The following is a 19,996-nucleotide window of genomic DNA, read 5'->3' on the forward strand; positions in this document are numbered from 1 at the left end:
TTGTCCTATACCTTGTCGGGGTATAGAACACCTCAACTAAGTGGATCCACTAAACTATGCTTAAAAGCGATAAGAAATCGTCTAAAAAGTACGACCCTTTTGGTTGCATGGTTTATGAGGAATGTGAGTTGCTGAACTCATCCCCATATCGGTGCTCAATACTACTCCCAATAAATATATACTCATGCTCAATCTTTAAAACATACTCGAATAAAACGCGTCAAGTTTATGTTGGTCTTTAAGTATTCTACCTTTGATGTATCTAATTTTCTACGTGTTGTTGTTCATGTCACTCTATAATTGTGAGGTCCTTTTTGGAATGTGTCAACCAGTAGAAGAAGAGATGGAGTCTATCAATCATATTCGGAAAGACTAATGAACAAATACACAGTAAAAGTTGTGATAATCTTAATCTATGGCAGATTCAATTTTAATTAGTCGACTAACTGCGTTCATTTGAGCCCTCTTAGACCATCTACAACCCACCTCTATATTTGGAGAGTAAAATAGAGAATGACACTCCAACCCACCTCCAAATCACCCTCTATTCTTCAAATTTAGAGTTGAATAGTAGTTCTCCAAATTTGGAGAACTACTATTCACACTCTCTATTTCACGTTTTCATTATTTTATTATTATTTCTACTTCTCATGTGTTGTCACCAACATCTTTTCAATGGCTTCGTTGTAAAAGGGACGAAGAAGCTAACCACCTTCATAGATTTATTTACAATCAATGCAACAACCAACTTGTTATAATTTGAGGAAAGTGACAAGATATCATTGTGGGAATGTAATTAGGAATATGATTTATAGCAAGAGATCATTATTTGGAATTATAGAACAAGATGAGGAGCAAATTGATGCAGTTTTTACACTTCTTGAATATGTTTATTGTTTTAGTATATCAGATTACTTACCATGGTTAAGTGTTTTTTATTTGGATGGTCACAAGGCAATTATCAAGGAAGCCTATGCTAAAGCAACAAAACATATAGATATTGAAGTTGATCATAGGATTCAAATATGGAAAGATGGCAACAAATCTTTGGAAGAGAACATCCTTGATGTTCTTATCATGCTCAAAGATACAAATGGAAATCCATTGATGAATGTTAAAGAGATTAAGGCACAAGTGCTAGTAAGTATACATTCAATTACTTATACTTTGTTTTATCACCTTTGTCTAATTTTATGATTGATAGACTATCTGATCAAGCTTCAAAATATGCTTATTTTGGAATGAGTTTATAGCTTCATAAAAAATATACTTTTGGAGGATCGTAGCAATTTATGTTTGGCTAATCAATTTAAAAAATATTTTTGTCAATTTGTGTTTGGCTAATTAATTTAAAAAATATTTTTGTTAATATTTGTTAATACAATACTTTATACTTAACTTTTGCTGCTACTCAAAAACACTTATTCTTCTTAAATGTTTGACCAAACACATCATCTCTCTAAAATATGCACTTTTGATAAGTAGTACATTCTCATTCCCTTCTACCTATTAACTCATCATAAAAAATAAAATTTAAACATAAATTATTGCTCATCTCGTCAAAAAGTGTTGACATGGTTACAAACAAATAATGTACAGGAACTCATGCTGGCAACAATGGATAATCCTTCAAATACAGTTGAATGGGCAATTGCAGAAATGTTGAATCAACCAAAGTTAATGCAAAAAGGCTATAGAAGAACTTAACACTGTTGTTGGGATCAATAGATGGGTTCAAGAATCAGACTTGTCAAGGCGAAATTATGTTAAGGCTTGCGTAAATGTCACGATTCAAAAATGGATGTGATGGCACTTGTCTTATCCCGCTGACAAGCCTGCCTAAAACCCAATCGTTTAGATAAAAATGCGGAAATAAAACAAAAGTCCAATAACAATTACTAAAACGGATAACAAGTCGACTTAACTAAATCCCCAAAACCTTGTTGTCACGTGTGCAAGCCTCTGAGTATTACAACTGAATCAAAAGAATAATACAAGCCTCATATGACATTATTTCTACAGTAGAACAAGATCATAATAGAAGTAAGAAGGTTCGCTGAAATGACAAACAACTACCTTACAAACTTCCATAAGAAGCCTCAGACAAGGAGAAGAGAAAATATCACAAAGGTCCGGGCTAGTAACCTACAAAAATGTAGAAGTAAGGGGTGAGTACCAAACCACACGGTACTCAGCAAGTAAACTTCTAAACACAAGCTAAGGGGATAAAATATGGGTACTTCTTACACACCAACCGAACCTCCACAACTACAACCTGCATAAAATCAGCCCAGCCTAACAGTTCACAATTTACATAGCACCCAACTCAACAACAATCACTTTAACAAATTACATATACACTCAACAACAAACTCAATATTCATCAATCACAACTTCCACAAAAAGGCACTCACAATATCAACACACAAGATCAAGTTCATCAAATAGAGGTAATCAAATATCAAGTACTTTCCAACCACCAATAAAACACATAATCATCAAGAATGAAGGATGTCATGGGATGCAATGCAATATGACTCCATAAAATGATATGTCCTAGAATATCAAGTACTCTCTCAACCGTATATACATGATACTCCTCGGAAATACATCAAGAGTTCATGACCCAATGGGGGACTCGCGAGGTCCGTATACCGACACAGACGATCTCCACGTGTCTGTGCCAACGATCTCAACGCACTATAATAAATCAAACAAATTCCGCATGGACGATCTCCTCGTGCCCAAATTATAATCTTAACATCTCACCATCCCCAGCATGGACGATCTCCACGTGCCTAATAACTAATACTCAATCTCATGTCAATGCATGTGCACAATATGATTTCAATAAAAGGGATGATACATCTCAATCAAATATCAATATGATATGTAATCACCTTATCTATCACAAGTATACAGGTTCAATAAAGAACACAATCACACATAATAAATCCAGTCAATAATATATCAGCTAATGCCCATATGCTTTGGCATTCTAGGATTACAACCCGCATTCTATATAACAAACTTTCCATTTATAACACTGGTACTCATACTAATGCCCGTCACACCATTGGTACGAGACCGCATCCTTCGCCCTTACCCATGGTCTATTCCATTTTTTTAAGTTTGTTTTTATTAGAAAAATGTCTTTCAACGAAGTCTTTCAAATCGTTCTCAGCACATCACACACAAACAGTTAATCACATTGCCTTTTATTACCCCTTTTTCATCATTAGAATTAGTCAACGTGGACAAGTCAACCCTTCACCAAGTTCCATTACTCCCAAACACATACCACAAAGAAATACACAAATTTCATACACTTAACAAGGGTTTAGAAATCCACTTGCCTCAATCAATCAAGAATTCACTCCGGGACTTGAGTCTTCCCCTTCCCTTGAACTTCCAAATCAATGCAGTCTATTCAAGTAAATGACCACAATAAGATTTCAAAACTGTAACACCCCAGAAATTTTTTTGACTAAGACTCGAACCGTTCTTCGTAGTGAGTGAGATTTTACCAAGGATTTTAAAATTTCTTAAGTGTTAAGGTCACTAGATGTAACACCTTCAGTTCCAAAAAGAATTAAATTGGAAATAGCAAAATCTGAAATTTTGCAAGTTATGCTTAAGTATGAGTTTTGGGTTGACTTCAAACGACTATAACTCCTAGCTCAGGATGAGTTAGGTGTGCTACAAGATACCGTAGGAAATATCTTTGAATTATCTTTCCAACGCCACCGAGTTTGCTAAGTTTCGAGTTTGGATGAGTGAGATATGGCCTTTTGAAGATAGGCTGTCCAGTTAAGGAAAGTTAGCCGAAAATAAAGAGGGGTATTTTGGTCTTTTCCTTACCCAGCCAGATTTAATTCGTTTTTAATAATATTTTAAGGGTATAATCCTATTAGGTTCATTTTTATAATCCTAAAATACGCCTAGGGTTTTAGTTGAGAATTCAAGAAGAGAAAAGAGGAGAAAAGAAAAAGGATGAAAGCGTTCGTCGAGATTCTTGCATCTTGTTGCGGATTTTCGCCATGGGTTTAATCCCTAAGAGGTATGTAAGCTTCCATAGTGTTGGGTTCTTTCACCCACACGCCAATCATGATTTATTCAGCGTAATTTCGTTCTTGAAATTTAAAGATTAGAGTTCTTGATATGTATTCTTGAAGTTTCATTAAGTTTTAATGTAAGATTCTGCTTGGGTCAAATTTAAACGACCATATCTCTTAGAATATTAAGAGTTACGTGAGCCATAACCTATCCAATTAAAGGTAATTGAATCTACTTTCCAATCCCACCAATTTCACGTCAATCCAATATCTGAGTTAAAAGTTATGACTATTTTAGTAACCTATACAGTGCTGTTACGTATTAGCCGACGGGAATATGTTGAAAATAATCGTTTTTGTCTTTTTACCTCCAAGAAAACCATCAACGAATATCTTGACTAATAAAAAGCTCAAAACAAATCAGATTTTCATCTTCACTCATGAAAATCATAATTTTTGGCTAAAGAGATTTTAAGAAGCTAACTCGAGAATCTCAAGAAAGGTTTTCTTGATTGTTTACCTTCAAGCTAGGGTTTCAAGGCTTCTAATCAAGTTCTTCTTCAAGATTCTTAAAGATTCTTCAAGAATCTTGTTCTTCTAGGTATGAAAGGCTATCATAGTGTTGGACTAGTTCGTCCTCACGCCCTACATCTACTTTCAGATCAGAAAAAGAGTAATCTAAGATATTTTCCCTAGATTTGAGTATTCTTGAGATAAGTTGATTTTGAGTTCTTGAATTCCTATTTCTACTAAAGGTTCTATTCCTAATTATCAAATAGCTATATTGTTATTGAGATCCTTCATATCATGAATCATAACTCTTGAATTCATAATTCAAATTCAAGAAAGAGTTAAGAGTAGAGTTCAAGAAAATCTTTGAGTTCAATTGTGAATCCTTTGAGATCAACTATTGCTTTGAACTAAGTTTTGAGGAAATAAGTCAGAGAATGAGAAGAGTCACATACATGAGTTTCATAATGTTATGTAGACCTACGAGTCAAGTCGTTCATGCCCATAAATTCCGCATGAACTCCAGAAGTTGAGTATCTTTGAGAGCAATAGTATCTTCAAGTTCTAAGTCTTGGGTATTGAGTTCCTAATCCCCTTTGAGATTATATTTCTAAGCATGGGACTATTACATGTTACCCATAAAGTCTTTGAGTTGAATTGTTCATGCCCATAATTCCGCATGAATCCTATAAGTTGAGCAGTCTTGAGAAGAGAAGTATCTTTGAGTCCTTGAGTTGAGTCGTTCATGCTCATAATTCCGCACGAACCCTCTGAGTTGAGCATTCTTGAAATTAGTAGTATCATTGAAGTTCTTGAGTTCTAAGTATTTGAGTTCTATCTATGGTTATTGAAAACCTTGCATTGAGTAGTTCATGTCCATAATTCGGTATGAACCATATTTTAAGAAGTCTTTTACAAACGTTTTAACTTTGTTTTAAGACTTAAGTTTTGAGTTCAGTAAAGAGTAAAGAGTAAAGTTTGAAGTCTTTTTCTTCAAAAGTATATGGGGACTAAGTATTCCCAAAGAGTTTATAAATGTTTTCACATTTAAATAAGAACGGAAACTGAGATTTCCAAAGGGCCTTCGGGCTAGTTTTCAGAAAAGAGTAATAGCTTTCTAAATGAAGCAAGCAGGGAAACTGAGATTTCCAAGATAGCCTTTGAGCTAAGTTTTTGAGCAATTATCTCAAATCAGCAGAAAGAAGTATGTTTTTAAAACATAAGAGCTAGTATATTTTTGGGAGTAGTATTGAGCACCGATATGGGGGAGAGTTTAGACAACTCACAGCCTCCATAAACCATGTAGCCACCATGGGTAGAAAAGGGTCATACTTTTTAGATGAACCTTTTTCGAAATAGACTAGTGGATCCATTAGGCAGTTCAGGTCCTATACCTTTGGCCGGGTATAGGATGCGCTGGCAGCGTGAGGTAGATCGCTGTATCATCACTATAGCTCTTATGTGATGGTTGTCGGTTAGAGAAACTCCCACAGAAGTTATTGTATTTTTATATACATCAGTTTATTGTATTTTTATATACATTTCAGAGTTATGTTGTATCCTTGCATACACACAGATTTGACAGCATGTTTTTAAACAGTTTGTTTCTTTATATTGCACTTGTTTTAAATTGCTTTATATTGAAATGAGTTCAGTCATATTTAGTTGAGTATTCAAAGTTGAGTATCCAGAGTTGAGTATCCAGAGTCGAATATCATATCTTTGAGTCGAATATCATATCCTTGAGTTGAGTATCTAATCTCTGAGTTGAGTATCTTATCCTTGAGTACTTCTGAGTTGAGTAAGTTTGAGTAGTTTGGAGTATTCCTTGAGTTGAGTAAGATTGAAAAGAGGCAAGTATGTTTCCTTTTTATCAAGTTTCAAGCTTATGTTTATGTTTTAGAATTCCCCTTACATGCTCGTACATTCCACGTACTGAGCCATTTGGCCTGCATCTTTTCATGATGCAGACACAGGTATTCAGGATCATCAACAGGAGCTTCGTTGATACATCCGAGAGTTCTAGTTAGCTATGGTGAGCCTCATTGCTTCCGGAGGATTCCATTTACTTTCAGTTGTTAGGAGGTCGTGGGTATTGTCCAGACTTCCATCATTGTCATTTAGAGGCTCATAGATAGACAGTAGAGTTTTAGAAGTCTTCATTTATTTTGTTAAATGTTTTAAAGACTAAAGTTTCCTTTTTATGGCGAGTTGTATATATTTTATTATACATAGTTTTCTTTGGACTTAAAGTTTGTATTTAAGTCTTATGAACTGTTATTTCAGTTTTTAAGCTTTGTATGCTTGAATCAGTTTTCCGCTTGTAGTCAGCCAGGATGAGGGTTCGCTTGGGGACCAGCAATGGTCTTCGAGTGCCGGCCACGTCCAGGGTGTAGGCTCGGGTCGTGACAGAAACTAACAACACCCAACTCTATAATCAAGTTCCTAAGCTTCAAGCCTAAGGCTAAGTCCAATTTTTTTTCCAATATCATAAAACTAATGGTATTTATATAAGATTATACCCCTAATATTTAATTATCTATTTCAATTTAATTATCTATTTCAATATAGAAAAACTTGAATTATATGGTAATTATAAAAAAAAAATGGACTCAAAACCACTTACAAAATGATACTTAAACTTAAGGAACGATACTTAGGCTTGAACTAATAGCAGAACGTTGTTTGTGCATTTACACTATAATATACCATCCTTCAATGATTGAATTATCATCCCCAATCATTGGTGATAATTACTCTATAATTTATCCACTAAAATTTGCCAACAAGTGACCCATAAATGATACTTGCCCATCAGTTTGAATAAAACAATATTGGCAGGGATTGAAGATCAAAACTACTTAATTACCAGCATATTTTAATAATAATTTAAAAGGAAAAACACATAGCAAATTCGTATTACCTGAAAGTAATCTTTTGATTTCTACGTCGACTCTTCCCACAAGTAATTTCCGTTCTCTTCTTCTTTTCTTAAGTTGTGATACAAAAATTCTCAACCCTAATAAATTATTCCCCTATATGGTCAAGTGGTATAAATAAATTAAAAACCTGACCCATTAAGCATTAACTAAAATTAGCTATTTAATAATTAACCGTTAATTAATTCACTCTAGTTAAATGAATATTCAAAAATTCCAAAAATGACCTTCCGGGTCATTACATTATCCACCACTAAAAATCATGTTCGTCCTCGAACATAAGGAAGAAGAAGGAAGAATAATCGACGTTACCAAAAGTCTAAGTTATGACCTACCAGACGGTGTTCATCTTTCCAAGTGAGTTCCTCCTTAAGACCATTCCATGAAGATTAACTACTAAGAACTGAACTTTCGAATCAAACTTTGGAAGGTTTATAAATCAAGAGTGATTATCAAGCCACAGGCTAACCTATGAACTCAATCTAAACAGAAACCCACTGGACCTTAACACAACCATCATGACGAATCTTTTCTCACATAGCCAAGATAACATTTTGAATCGATACCAGCTACAACCAGAAGTGAACTTGAACCAACCACCAGACACCCATAATGCACTAACCATCACAATTTTATCAAGATTCCCTTTTCACAACACAATCTTTCCATGAACTTAAGTTATAAAAATTTGATCTCTAGATATCAAGTACTAATCAAGGGAGAATCAACCTTATCTAACCCAAAGAAGAACAAGATCAAGTAAACACCTAACAAGCGATACACGTCAAAATGTAGAACCTCTAACAACACTTTTAGACAATTGTAACTCTTCATAGCTCTTATATAAGTTCTCATAAGCAAGGTTGTGCATGTAGAATCACTAGTATACTTCAACTATCTCAAACAACACTAAATCTATCATAAATGAAATGACCAAGTCTGCCTAAGGATCTCACCTTATCAAGAGGATCGGTACATCCAATCCACCACTAGGAATTCACCCATAGATGTAGAAACACACACGAGCATATGCAGCGAATTACACTCCAAACCATGTCGGAAACGAAGTAGGTGGCACCTAAAAATGTACAAAACCAAGGTCGGATAACATAAGATACTCTTTCCATAGTGAACATATCAAACAATTATATATAGATGACTCCATATCTCAATTTTTAGCCAGCCACAATCAACTTGCCTGATCTCATTACAATCTTACACATACTCGATTTATCAAACCTCACCTACTTCGCACAGTACTCCATTGAAGTCAACACTCTTATTATCAACAAACATCATAACCAGACCATCCATTTACCTTACTCTCAAACCATCACTAGTATCAATGTCTTCTTAGCAAATACATTATAGCCTCCAAAAATTTCAAACTATAACTCTCTCTCTCTTTCTATTTAAGCTTCACATGATAAATAAGAGTCTCATCCAAGGGTGATAACACAAATTTCAAACCTGATGGTACTTTCTCATCAAGATGAAGCTATTGAATCATGTCCACTATCAACTCCACGCAATCTTTCTCATACCAACTTTTCAACTATTATTTAAACCATCATATACCTCATACCAACCCTTAAGAAATTATTGGTCACCCCATTAATCATTAACTAAAATTAGCTATTTAATAATTAACCGTGAATTAATTCACTCTAGTTAAATGAATATTCAAAATTTCCAAATATGACCTTCTGGATCATGGTCATTATAATAAAAGAGACCTTTTGACTGCACCCCGCTATGACTTTTAATGTTCCTCATGTGTCTGTCTCTGATACCATCGTCAGTGAAAAGTACTTCATCCCTAAAGGGAGTATAGTGCTATTAAGTTGTATTGGACTTGCTTGGAATTCTAGAGTGTGGGAGAATCCATTAAAGTTCAAGCCGGAGCACCACCTTAAAATGGAAGATGCTGGTGAAGTAGTTCTCACTAATTCAAACTTACGTTTGTTATCATTTAATACTGGAAGACAAAGTTGTCCAGCTGTGAAACTTGGTTCAATAATTACTACAATGTTACTTGCTAGACTTCTTCAAGGATTTACCTAGAATATAATTTACCACCAAATTTACCATGCAATGATTTAAATGAGTCTTCTAAGATTAATCATTTTTTTGCCTTACCATTTCTTGCTCAGACAAAATCAAGATTAGCTAAGGACATGTATCTCTAAGCTAAAATGTTTTTCGTACTCATCTCTCTAAGTTATAGTGTGTGAAATTATTTTTGTTAGGATATACTATTAACCATATGGTTTAAGTTATAGTATTGTCTTTTCATCCTATATATGTAAAGATTGTTATTTTGTTTACTTAATTTAATAAAGTATCATTTGAATAGATCATTGGGTAATCAACATGTGTGTCCTTTACTTATATAGTAAATATTTAGTGTATGGAGTTCCTTATCTCATAAATTGAAGATTAAAATTATCAGTCCTTATAATTTATAAACCAATATTTACAATGAAAGATAAAACCAGACAAACATCTTGATGATTGTAGCACAAGTAAATGACAACCGTGCTACAGTCAAATTAAGTAGCCAGAATAATCAAATATTTTAACTCTTCCCTTTTTAAGAACCAGAGACAATTTTTTTTTTCAAATGACAGTAATTTGTAAGGGGGGACGTTTGGTCCCCGATTCGATTCTTCGATTTCTGATTTAGAAAAAGTGTGGACCAAATATTGAATTAAACTAGTTTGGTTCCATTTTTCAACTTTGATTCGGTATTTTTAAAACAGTTTTTCGGTGTGAATGAAAAATAAAATGAGGGCAAAATCAAAGTAAAAGACATTTAAAAATTTAAAACAATGTTAAGTGATAATGTGTCTAATCATGGAATACTTATAGTACTTAAAAAATCATATTTGTCTTTGTCAAGAATATTGTGACTCCAATTGTTGCTCGAGGAAAACAAGGGTAAAGAAAAATTACTTTACATGACGTACATCATCAAAAATATATTTAGATTCCTCCTAAAAATTAATATTTGAAGTCAACTACATGTATTGTAAATTTGTTGCTACTTGAATTTGGCTATGAATTGAATGAGATAAAAAAAAATGTATTGGAATACTAATAGACATTTCTTTCTTTCACAGAAATCAAGTCTCTTTCTCCTTGTTCAAATTTACTTTTACTCAAAGAATCAAGGTTTCTTTGTCTTCCATAAACACAAATTTCAATTCCTTTTAATTTAGATCTTTTTAGGGAAATAAATATTGCTACACTCATGGAATGCAAAGACAATTAACACTGCATTAACAGTGATCCTTAGTGGCAATTAATTTTTGATAATAATTTAATTATTGCTAAATATATTTTTAGAGGCAATTGATATTCTTTGTAAATGTCCTTGAAACCTTTAGCGACATTGAATCTTATGATAATTAATTAATGCAAGTAAAGATCTTAGTACTAAAAAGCACACCTAAATTATCCCAATTTCTTGGGTTTCATATCTGAACTATTGAGAATGTGAGTTTTCTACTTGAACTATCACTCAATAGTTACTGAAACACACCTCAACTAGCTTCTAATGATGTGCCTCCACTCTCTTTTATTTAAAAAAAAAATGCCACGTGACACTCCATGCGGAAAAATAATTTTACGATAACAAATTTAAATAAATTAATATTAAGTTAAATATTAAAATAATCATCATATAAATTAAATTACTATCCTATCATTCCCTTCTCCACCTTTTAGTCATGGTCTCATTTCTACCGTAACATCGATATCTTTAACGGAGAGATTTTAAGATTTTAAAGTCCATTAAAAATATTAAAGTGACCATCATTTTCTGTGTACCACAGCTGTAATGGTTGCTATCACAAATGCACATGTTTATTACTTTCTTGTTCTTATTTGTTATATATTTTATTTTTGACAAATCAAGAAAGAATAACTATGAAAAAAAAATAATTTGGCCAGAAAATATAGGCAGAATTAGCCAGAATGATATTTTATCTATGCTATTTTACCTTTTTAAATAATTTTACCCTTTTAACTTTAATACTTTTTAACTGAAAAATGGAAAAAAATCAGTTTGTTTTAAAATAAAATAAATAGTATAATTTTTCTGGCCATTTAGCACTTCCCTTTTATTAGTATATCCTTAATTTATTAATATTGAGTTAATATCATTAAAAAAATATAGTTAGTAAATATATTTGAAACTCTATCAATTAATATAAAATAGTAAACTCACTATGTTAATTAATATTTTTTAATAGCTGTATCAAGTTAAAATTTGAGAAACAAATAAGAACGAAAGAAGTAATAGAGTTTAGATGGGGATAAGTTTCTAAGCTCTAAAGTCAATGCAATTACAATAGCTTATATTCACTAACAAATTGTAACATCAATCTAAGAACTCAATTTATGAGTTCAATTCAAAAGAGTGAACCTTGGAGATAGAGAGATATTTTAGAGAAACTTATAAAAATTATATTAGTTTATGAGATAATTATAAATTATCTAAATATATTTTAGTTTATAATATTACGAATCTTACAAAAATTTGGTGTGTTCAGATACATGATTTATGGAATTAAAATGTGTAATTTATTCTAGATACAATATATCCAAGTAGATTCGCATGTACCCGGATATATAACAAATTTTGCTTGCCTCCCTTCCATATCTTTTGCATGTATCTGGTATCCCAAATACATGCAATCACACCAAACACATGCAAATACATGTATCTAGTCTATGTTAAATGTGATTCATATGTATTTGAGACACATGACTATCTCATTTGTCGCCCTCCCTCTCGCTCACCTCTCTCCCTATTCTAACTTAACTAGTTTCTAGACTAGCAAGTAATATATATAATATGAGTTTTATTTAACCATAGTGTAATCATTAACAAAAATAAAATAAAATAAAATAAAAAAGTACAAGCCAAAAATTGATGAATACTCATCCAATTTGAATGGCTTCTTTGTTGAGTGATAAATGATTAATTATTGTTTAAACTACAAAATTGAATAACTGAATTAATTTACTCATTAATATTCAATTCAACTTTTCAGCTTCTCTAACTTTCTATAGCAATTAATGAAAGGTTTTCAATATTGGTTGATGTAAGTTGTAGCAATCAATTTAAGCCACCAACGTTTCATACTAAATTATGATCATTATATTTAATAAATGCAAACTTTTTTTTTACTGTGTGAAATTTGTGTATTTATATTTTTCTATTAAATTCTCTTATTATATAAGAGATAGTTTGTGTTGAAGCAGGAGACGTGCCTGCTGCAGCATGCTTTTTTTAAAAAAAAGACGTGCATGCTTTAGCATGTTTCGAAAAAAAATACTTTTTTTGTTCTACTTTAATTTAATTAGTGTATAATTTTTTCAAAATTATGGAATCCGTTTTAGCAATATTTCTTTTGTTCTACTTTAATTTAATTAGTGTATAATTTTTTCGAAATTATGAATCCATTTTAGCTATTACTTTTAATTAAAATTCAAGAAGACGCGCATGCTTCAGCGTGTTTCAAAAAAAAAATTCAAACAAAATTACTTCTTTTGCTCTACTTTAATTTAATTAGTGTAATTTTTTTTGAAATTATGGAATCATTATCTTGAATGTCGGTAATATTTGTTTATATCTTGTAACTACTTTGAGTGAAAAATCAATGATCGATAACTAAAAATACATTAATTATGGACATCTTAATGAACCTCTACACAATAAATTTGCGCAAACAAAAAGTAATTAACAACTTAAATATCTAAAAATCATATTAAAATTTATTTAACTTTCTAAATTCTACCTATATCATATAAATTAATATAAAAAAATATAAAGATATTGGGCCTTTACCTTACAGTTAGTAGTTAGAGAATCTCCCAAATAAGAGTAAAAGAGTATGTATTGTATTTTTATATATTTTGAGTTGATATCTATTGTTTTGAGTTTATTGTATTTTTATATACATCCTTGAGTTAGTATATGTTTATTATGAAGCTTTAAACATGTTATCTTTCATTATTGCTTTCATATTGGAATTGAGTTGAGGTGAGTATTGTTTTCCCATGTAATCAGTTCAATTAGCTATGTTTCAGTTTCCTCTTAGATACTCGTACATTTAATGTACTGATGTTATTCGACATGCACCTTATAATGATGCAAATACAAGTGTTCAGGATCATCAACAGGTGTTTCGTTGAAATCATTTGACATTCCAGTTAGCTTTGGCGAGCCGTCTTATATTCCGGAGGACTTCACCTTTACCTTACAGTTAGTAGTTTTGAGATGACGTGGATCTTGTCCCGATATCCTTTTGTAATAGTAGAGGCTTCATAGATAGATAGAGTTGAGGAGTTTTTCAGTATTTACTTTTTTTGAAAAGTTTTACAAACTATAAATATTTCTACTAAGTACTGTTCATACTTAATTAATGAGGTTAGTATTTGAGTTTAGCAACTTTTATTCAATCTTAAGCCTACTATTGCTTGAGTTAGTTTTTCGCTTGTAGTCAACCAAGATGAGGGTTCGCCTGGGGACCAACAATGGTTCTTGAGTGCTGGCCACGTCCAGGGTGTAGGCTCGGATCGTGACACAACTATTTACAGATAAAAAATGATATTATTTCGAAAAGGGAAAAGAGTCTGATATACCCCTCAACTTTGTCATTTAGAGTTACCCCTCGTTATGAAAGTGGTTCATCTATACCCCTACTATTTTACAAATGACTCACATATACCCCTTTTCTCTAACGAAAGTGAAAATATTAATTTTAATTTAATTTTTTTTAATTATTTTAAAAATAATATATATAATCTATATTAGGTATATATGATCCTCCTCACACATATGTTTTTCTGACTTTTTTGTTTCAACGACTAATTTAAATTTATTATTTTAGTGGTCAAATATAATTATGTTCCACTAATTTATTATAGATTCCCCGATTTTTTTTACAAATACAAAAACTAAATTACAAAATAGCTGAAAAAAATAGTTTTAAATTATAATATAGCCACAATAATAAATATATGTATGAAAAAAGATTTAAACATACGTTGAACTTTGCTAGAAGGATTATATATTCCCTTATATGATTATTTTTTAAAAAAAAATTAAGAGTAAAAAATATAAATTTAAAACTATTACAATAGAGGTATATTTAAACCAATTATATAACGCTAAGGATACATATGAATTGGACAATGGGCAAAAGCCAGATCCAGCAATATCGCATGAGTGAGTAAGGCCCGATCGAGCTTATGTGCTTGCCAGGCCATTCACCATTACTTTCATAATAAATATATATCATTTCTAAATAGGGGTGTGCACTATTCGGATTAAACCGAATAACCAAACCAAATCAAATCGAATTTTTATTTGGATTATTTTTTGGTTTTTCGGATTAATAAATTACTTTGTTTGGATTTTTGGTTTGATTTCAGATTTTAAAAAATAAAAACCGAAAAAACCGATATATATATATATATATATATATATATATATAATGTTTAGGTTTAGAATTAAGTTGGAGTTAACCATTTTTGTCCCTTTTTGGTTATTGTCTTTCATGATGATTACGTTTATATTTTATGTTTGAACATCTATAATAAATATACTTATGTAATGACCCAGAAGATCATTTTTAGAAATTTTGAATATTTATTTAACTAGAGTGAACTAATTGATGGTTAATTATTAAATAACTAATTTTAATTAATGCTTAATAAGTTAAGTTTATAATTAATTTAATACAACTTGACCCATATAGAAAAATAATTATTAGGGTTGAGAATTATTGAGTCATAATTTAGGAGGGGGGAAAAAGAAAAAGAGAAGAAAAGGGCGAAGGTCTTGGCATCACGGCTAAGGAACCGCTTCATCTAAATCTCAACAAAAGCTTTCAATTTTTGCCTGCATTAATTGCTCTGTCAGGCTTTCCTTAATCGTTGTACACACACACACACACACACACACATATATATATATATATATATATAGTATGTAATTGGATATGTGTATAATGATGAGTAATATTGCCAATTTGGTTCTTAAAAGTTAACTAACAAATCACGTGATTGGTTGTAAATTGGGATGATTTTGGAATCAGTTTGTTAGTGGGTAATCAGTGAATAATTGTGACTAGTTGAGTGATTTGATTATAGATAATTTGATGTGTATTGCTGAACATTGAAAAAGACAAAATATAAAAGAATTGTCATAAATGAAAGGATAAGGTGAATTGTCACCANATGTGTATAATGATAAGTAATATTGCCAATTTGGTTCTTAAAAGTTAACTAACAAATCACGTGATTGGTTGTAAATTGGGATGATTTTGGAATCAGTTTGTTAGTGGGTAATCAGTGAATAATTGTGACTAGTTGAGTGATTTGATTATAGATAATTTGATGTGTATTGCTGAACATTGAAAAAGACAAAATATAAAAGAATTGTCATAAATGAAAGGATAAGGTGAATTGTCACCATCAGTGAATAAGTATTGTGCTTTAAGTTTTACTTATGATTTATATTAGAAAGTATATTTAAGAGATTCAATACTATTACTTTGGTTATGTATTAATTATTGACATAACCAAATAACCAAATCGAAAAAAGCCGATCCAAACAGAGAAAAACCAAACCAAATTTATTTTGGATCTGATTGGTTACACTTTTACAAAACCAAAAATCAAAAAATACAAATCAAAAAACCGAATAATAAAATTATTTTTCCCCTTCCAAAAATTCTAAAAATATAACCCGCCCATACTATACTTTTAAAAAGTTATTCTCATCGAAAAGCTGCCGACGAAAAACATTGTGTCAGTATGATACTTTTAAAAAGATATTTTCTTGTTTTTCAGTGAATTTCAGTATAGCGCACAGAAATATTTTTACTATAGTTTAGAATAGACATAAATATAAAAAAAAAATAATATTTTTGTTTTCAGGTTTGACATTGATATTTTTTTAATTTTTTTTTTTGGTTTTTAGATTTTAGCATCGAAAAGATTACTGTAGTTCAAGATAAGGATAGATATAAATATCAAAAAATCAGATTGAATTGAATTAATTCAATTCTTTAGTTTTAGGTTCGGCATTGATTGTTTTTTCAAAAAAATTGATTTGATTTCTCAATTCGTAGCAATTAAATCATTAATGAAAAAAATTATTGTAGTTCAAGATAAGGGTAGACATAATATCGAAAAATCGGATTGATTTGAACTAATTCAATTCTTTAGTTTTTAGGTTCGACAATGATGTTTTTTCAAAAAGTTTGATTTGATTTCTCAATTTGTAGCAATTAAATCATTGATGGAATTATTTTTTTTATTGTAGTTCAAGATAAGGATATGCATAATTATCAAAAAATAAGGTTGAAAAGTAATTCAATTCTTTAGTTTTTAGGTTCGATGTTGATATTTTTCCAAATTTTTTTGTTTGATTTGTCAAATCGTAGCATTTAAATTATTGGTGAAAAAAATTGATGTAGTTCAAGATAAGGATATGCATAAATATCAAAAAAATCAGGTTGAACTGAATCAATTCAATTATTTAGTTTTTATTTTCGGCATTGATATTTTTTCAAAAATTTTGGTTTGATTTCTCATTCGTAGCAAAATATTACTATAGTTTAAGATAAGGATAAATATAAATATAAAAAAATCAGGTTGAATTGAATTAATTCATATCTTTAGTTTTCAGGTTCGATATCGATGTTTTTAGAAAAATTGCGGTTTTATTTCTCGATTCATAGAATTTAATCATATATGAAAAAATACAAAGTAACAACAAATTTACAATTCAAATATATTAACTCAAAATGTAATTTTCAAGAGGAACTCATCAAACTTATTTTCGTCGATTTACGTCATGTAAAGAAATCATCTTCATCCTTATTTTTCTCAAGCACAATGTTCTTAACAAAGATAAATATGATTTTTTTAGCATAATAAGTGTTCCATGGTGAGACGCATCCAACTCATCTCTATTTAAAGAGTAAAATAGAGAATAATGTATACAATCACACTCCGAAAAATCCTCTATTCTCTATTTATAAAAAGGTGAATAGTAGTTCTCTAAATTTGAAAAACTATGATTCAACCTCTCTATTTGACCTTTTGATCATTTTAATATTATTTGTATTATGTGACATTTATAATTAACATATTATAGATCATGTTTTTGATTTACTATGAAATATATATATACTCCCTCCATTTTTATTTATATGTCACAATTTTTTTTAATTCACGTGCATTAAGAAATTAAGTAAGTTTACTATTCTACCCTTAATTAAATTTTTTTAAAGTTAACTTTTCAATCAATGAATATTAATTTATTTTGATTAATTAATTTGACCAATGAACATGAATTATTCACTTAGTTTTTCTATGTTGGTCAAATGTATATTTTCAATGCTAATAACTCACAAGGGTAAAATAGAAAGAATATTGTAATTTATGCATTGATTTTATAAAATGACAAGTATTATGGACCAACTATTTATAGCAAGGATGACATATAAAAATGAAGAGGAAGTAATTATTAAGAGCTATTTGTATTTATAATTTATTTACTTTCATATAACAAAGACCTATCATTTTCGAACATATCTACTGGCTTAAGATAGAAGGATTAATGGGGAAACCGGTTTTTAAAATTTAAATTTACAAAAAGAATAAATTAATTTGGAATTTCTTATGCAAATTATGTGGGCTATTAATATTTTGTATTGATTGATTATTGAGTAATAGTTTACTGGACTTTTAATTTTCTGTTACACAAGTGATGCATAAAAATAATGGTTTTCATGTCCAAACGTAGATTACAAGCTCTGAAGTACCATTTTTCATCAACTTCATTATCAAGGTGTGAGGAATAATGAAGAACCCCATGACTCTAATTGTTGCTATATATATATATATATATACCTCAACAACTTGACGGTAAGAGATTTTTTTAAAATTAGTCACATATCAATATTGTATTTCTTGATTGTTTAATTTCGACATTACTTCTCTTTTGCTTCTTATATCATTTGATATCTGTCTTGTAGTCATTAACTATTGCCATTTTTCAAGGTTGAAGAGATGTTGAATGAAAGAAAATCTACATATGCACACATATATTATGTTTTGTTTGTAGATTCTATTATATCTATATTTTTTTTTATTTGGTCAATTTTGTTTCCTTTTTAGGTTTTTTTTATCTTTTTTTAAAATCCTTTTCACCCAAGTCCCCAATTATATTGCATGGAATACTACTATACCCGTCATAATGATCATTTTTAGAGTCAAAAAGTCAAAAAACTCTAATGTTATTTATTCTTTATGATGGTTACAAACTTTGTGGTCACTAGGTGAACAAAAGATGCACACTATATATATTTTTACATTATATCATTTTATTCTGATATTATTCTATAACTTCGAAAGGAAATTCTCTTCAATCTATGAATTATCTTTAATGTATCATATTTTATGTTATTCTTTAGAAACACAATAATTGCATGTTTAGAGCTACAAGCCTTAAAGGGAAAAAGTATATTCAAGCTATATATATTTTTACATCGTATCATTTCTTTTTTTTTTAATTAAAAATCTAGCAGTGATTTTGTCCAAAAAATTTTTTTTATTTATTTATTAAAAATCGCTGCTGTGGCAGCGATGTTAAGTCAAAATTTATTTTTTCTTTACACATCACTGCAGGGGCAGCGTTTTTCATGTCTAGTGCTATTATTTTCATGCTTATTGTTAATTATTAATAATATAAAAATGCTTATTTATGTCTATTGTTAATTATTAATAATATAAAAATGTCTATTATTAATTATTAATAATATAAAAATATCTATTCATGCCTATTGTTAATCAAAATTGTGGCTTAGAGCGATTTTTATTTTTTAAAATAATTTATAGGTCACATTCAGATGGCCTAAGCAATGTCAGTGGAAATAAGTGGCCTATGTTAAATTGTCGTGTCATACCCCCTAACCCCACACACACACAAAACAAAAGTATATTTGAGAGCTTTTAACTGAAAAAATCTATAAAAACTGTGGGCTGGCATAGTACTACGGTTTACGGTTAGCGGCTCATGACGTACGCAACTTCTTAATAAAAATCGCTGCCTTAGCAGCGATCTTCTCAAAAAAAATAATCTTTTTTTCTTCAGAAGGTTACTAATAGACATTTTTATATTATTAATAATTAACAATAGACATGAATAGGCATTTTATATTAATAATAATTAACAATAGGTATTTTATATTATTAATAATTAATAATAGGCATGAAAATAATAGCACTAGGCATGAAAAATGATGTCCCTGCAGCGATGAATTTAAAAAAAAAAAAAAGAAAAAAAGTTTTTGGACAAAATCGCTGCCAGTCATTGTGTCAGAGGGAAATCACTTCGTCAGGAGCGATTTTGCTCTTTTGGTTTCAAAAAAAATTGATGTGCCATTTTGGAATTTTTGACAATTT

General features: G+C 30.3%; 1 pseudogene; it reads left to right on the forward strand.

The window, feature by feature from the left end:
• Positions 1 to 649: 649 nt before the first annotated feature.
• Positions 650 to 9,693, forward strand: LOC125850243 (isoleucine N-monooxygenase 1-like; annotated as a pseudogene).
• Positions 9,694 to 19,996: the final 10,303 nt, after the last annotated feature.

Source organism: Solanum stenotomum, unplaced genomic scaffold (assembly GCF_019186545.1).
Source record: "Solanum stenotomum isolate F172 unplaced genomic scaffold, ASM1918654v1 scaffold15738, whole genome shotgun sequence".
NCBI classification, from domain to species: Eukaryota; Viridiplantae; Streptophyta; class Magnoliopsida; order Solanales; family Solanaceae; genus Solanum; species Solanum stenotomum.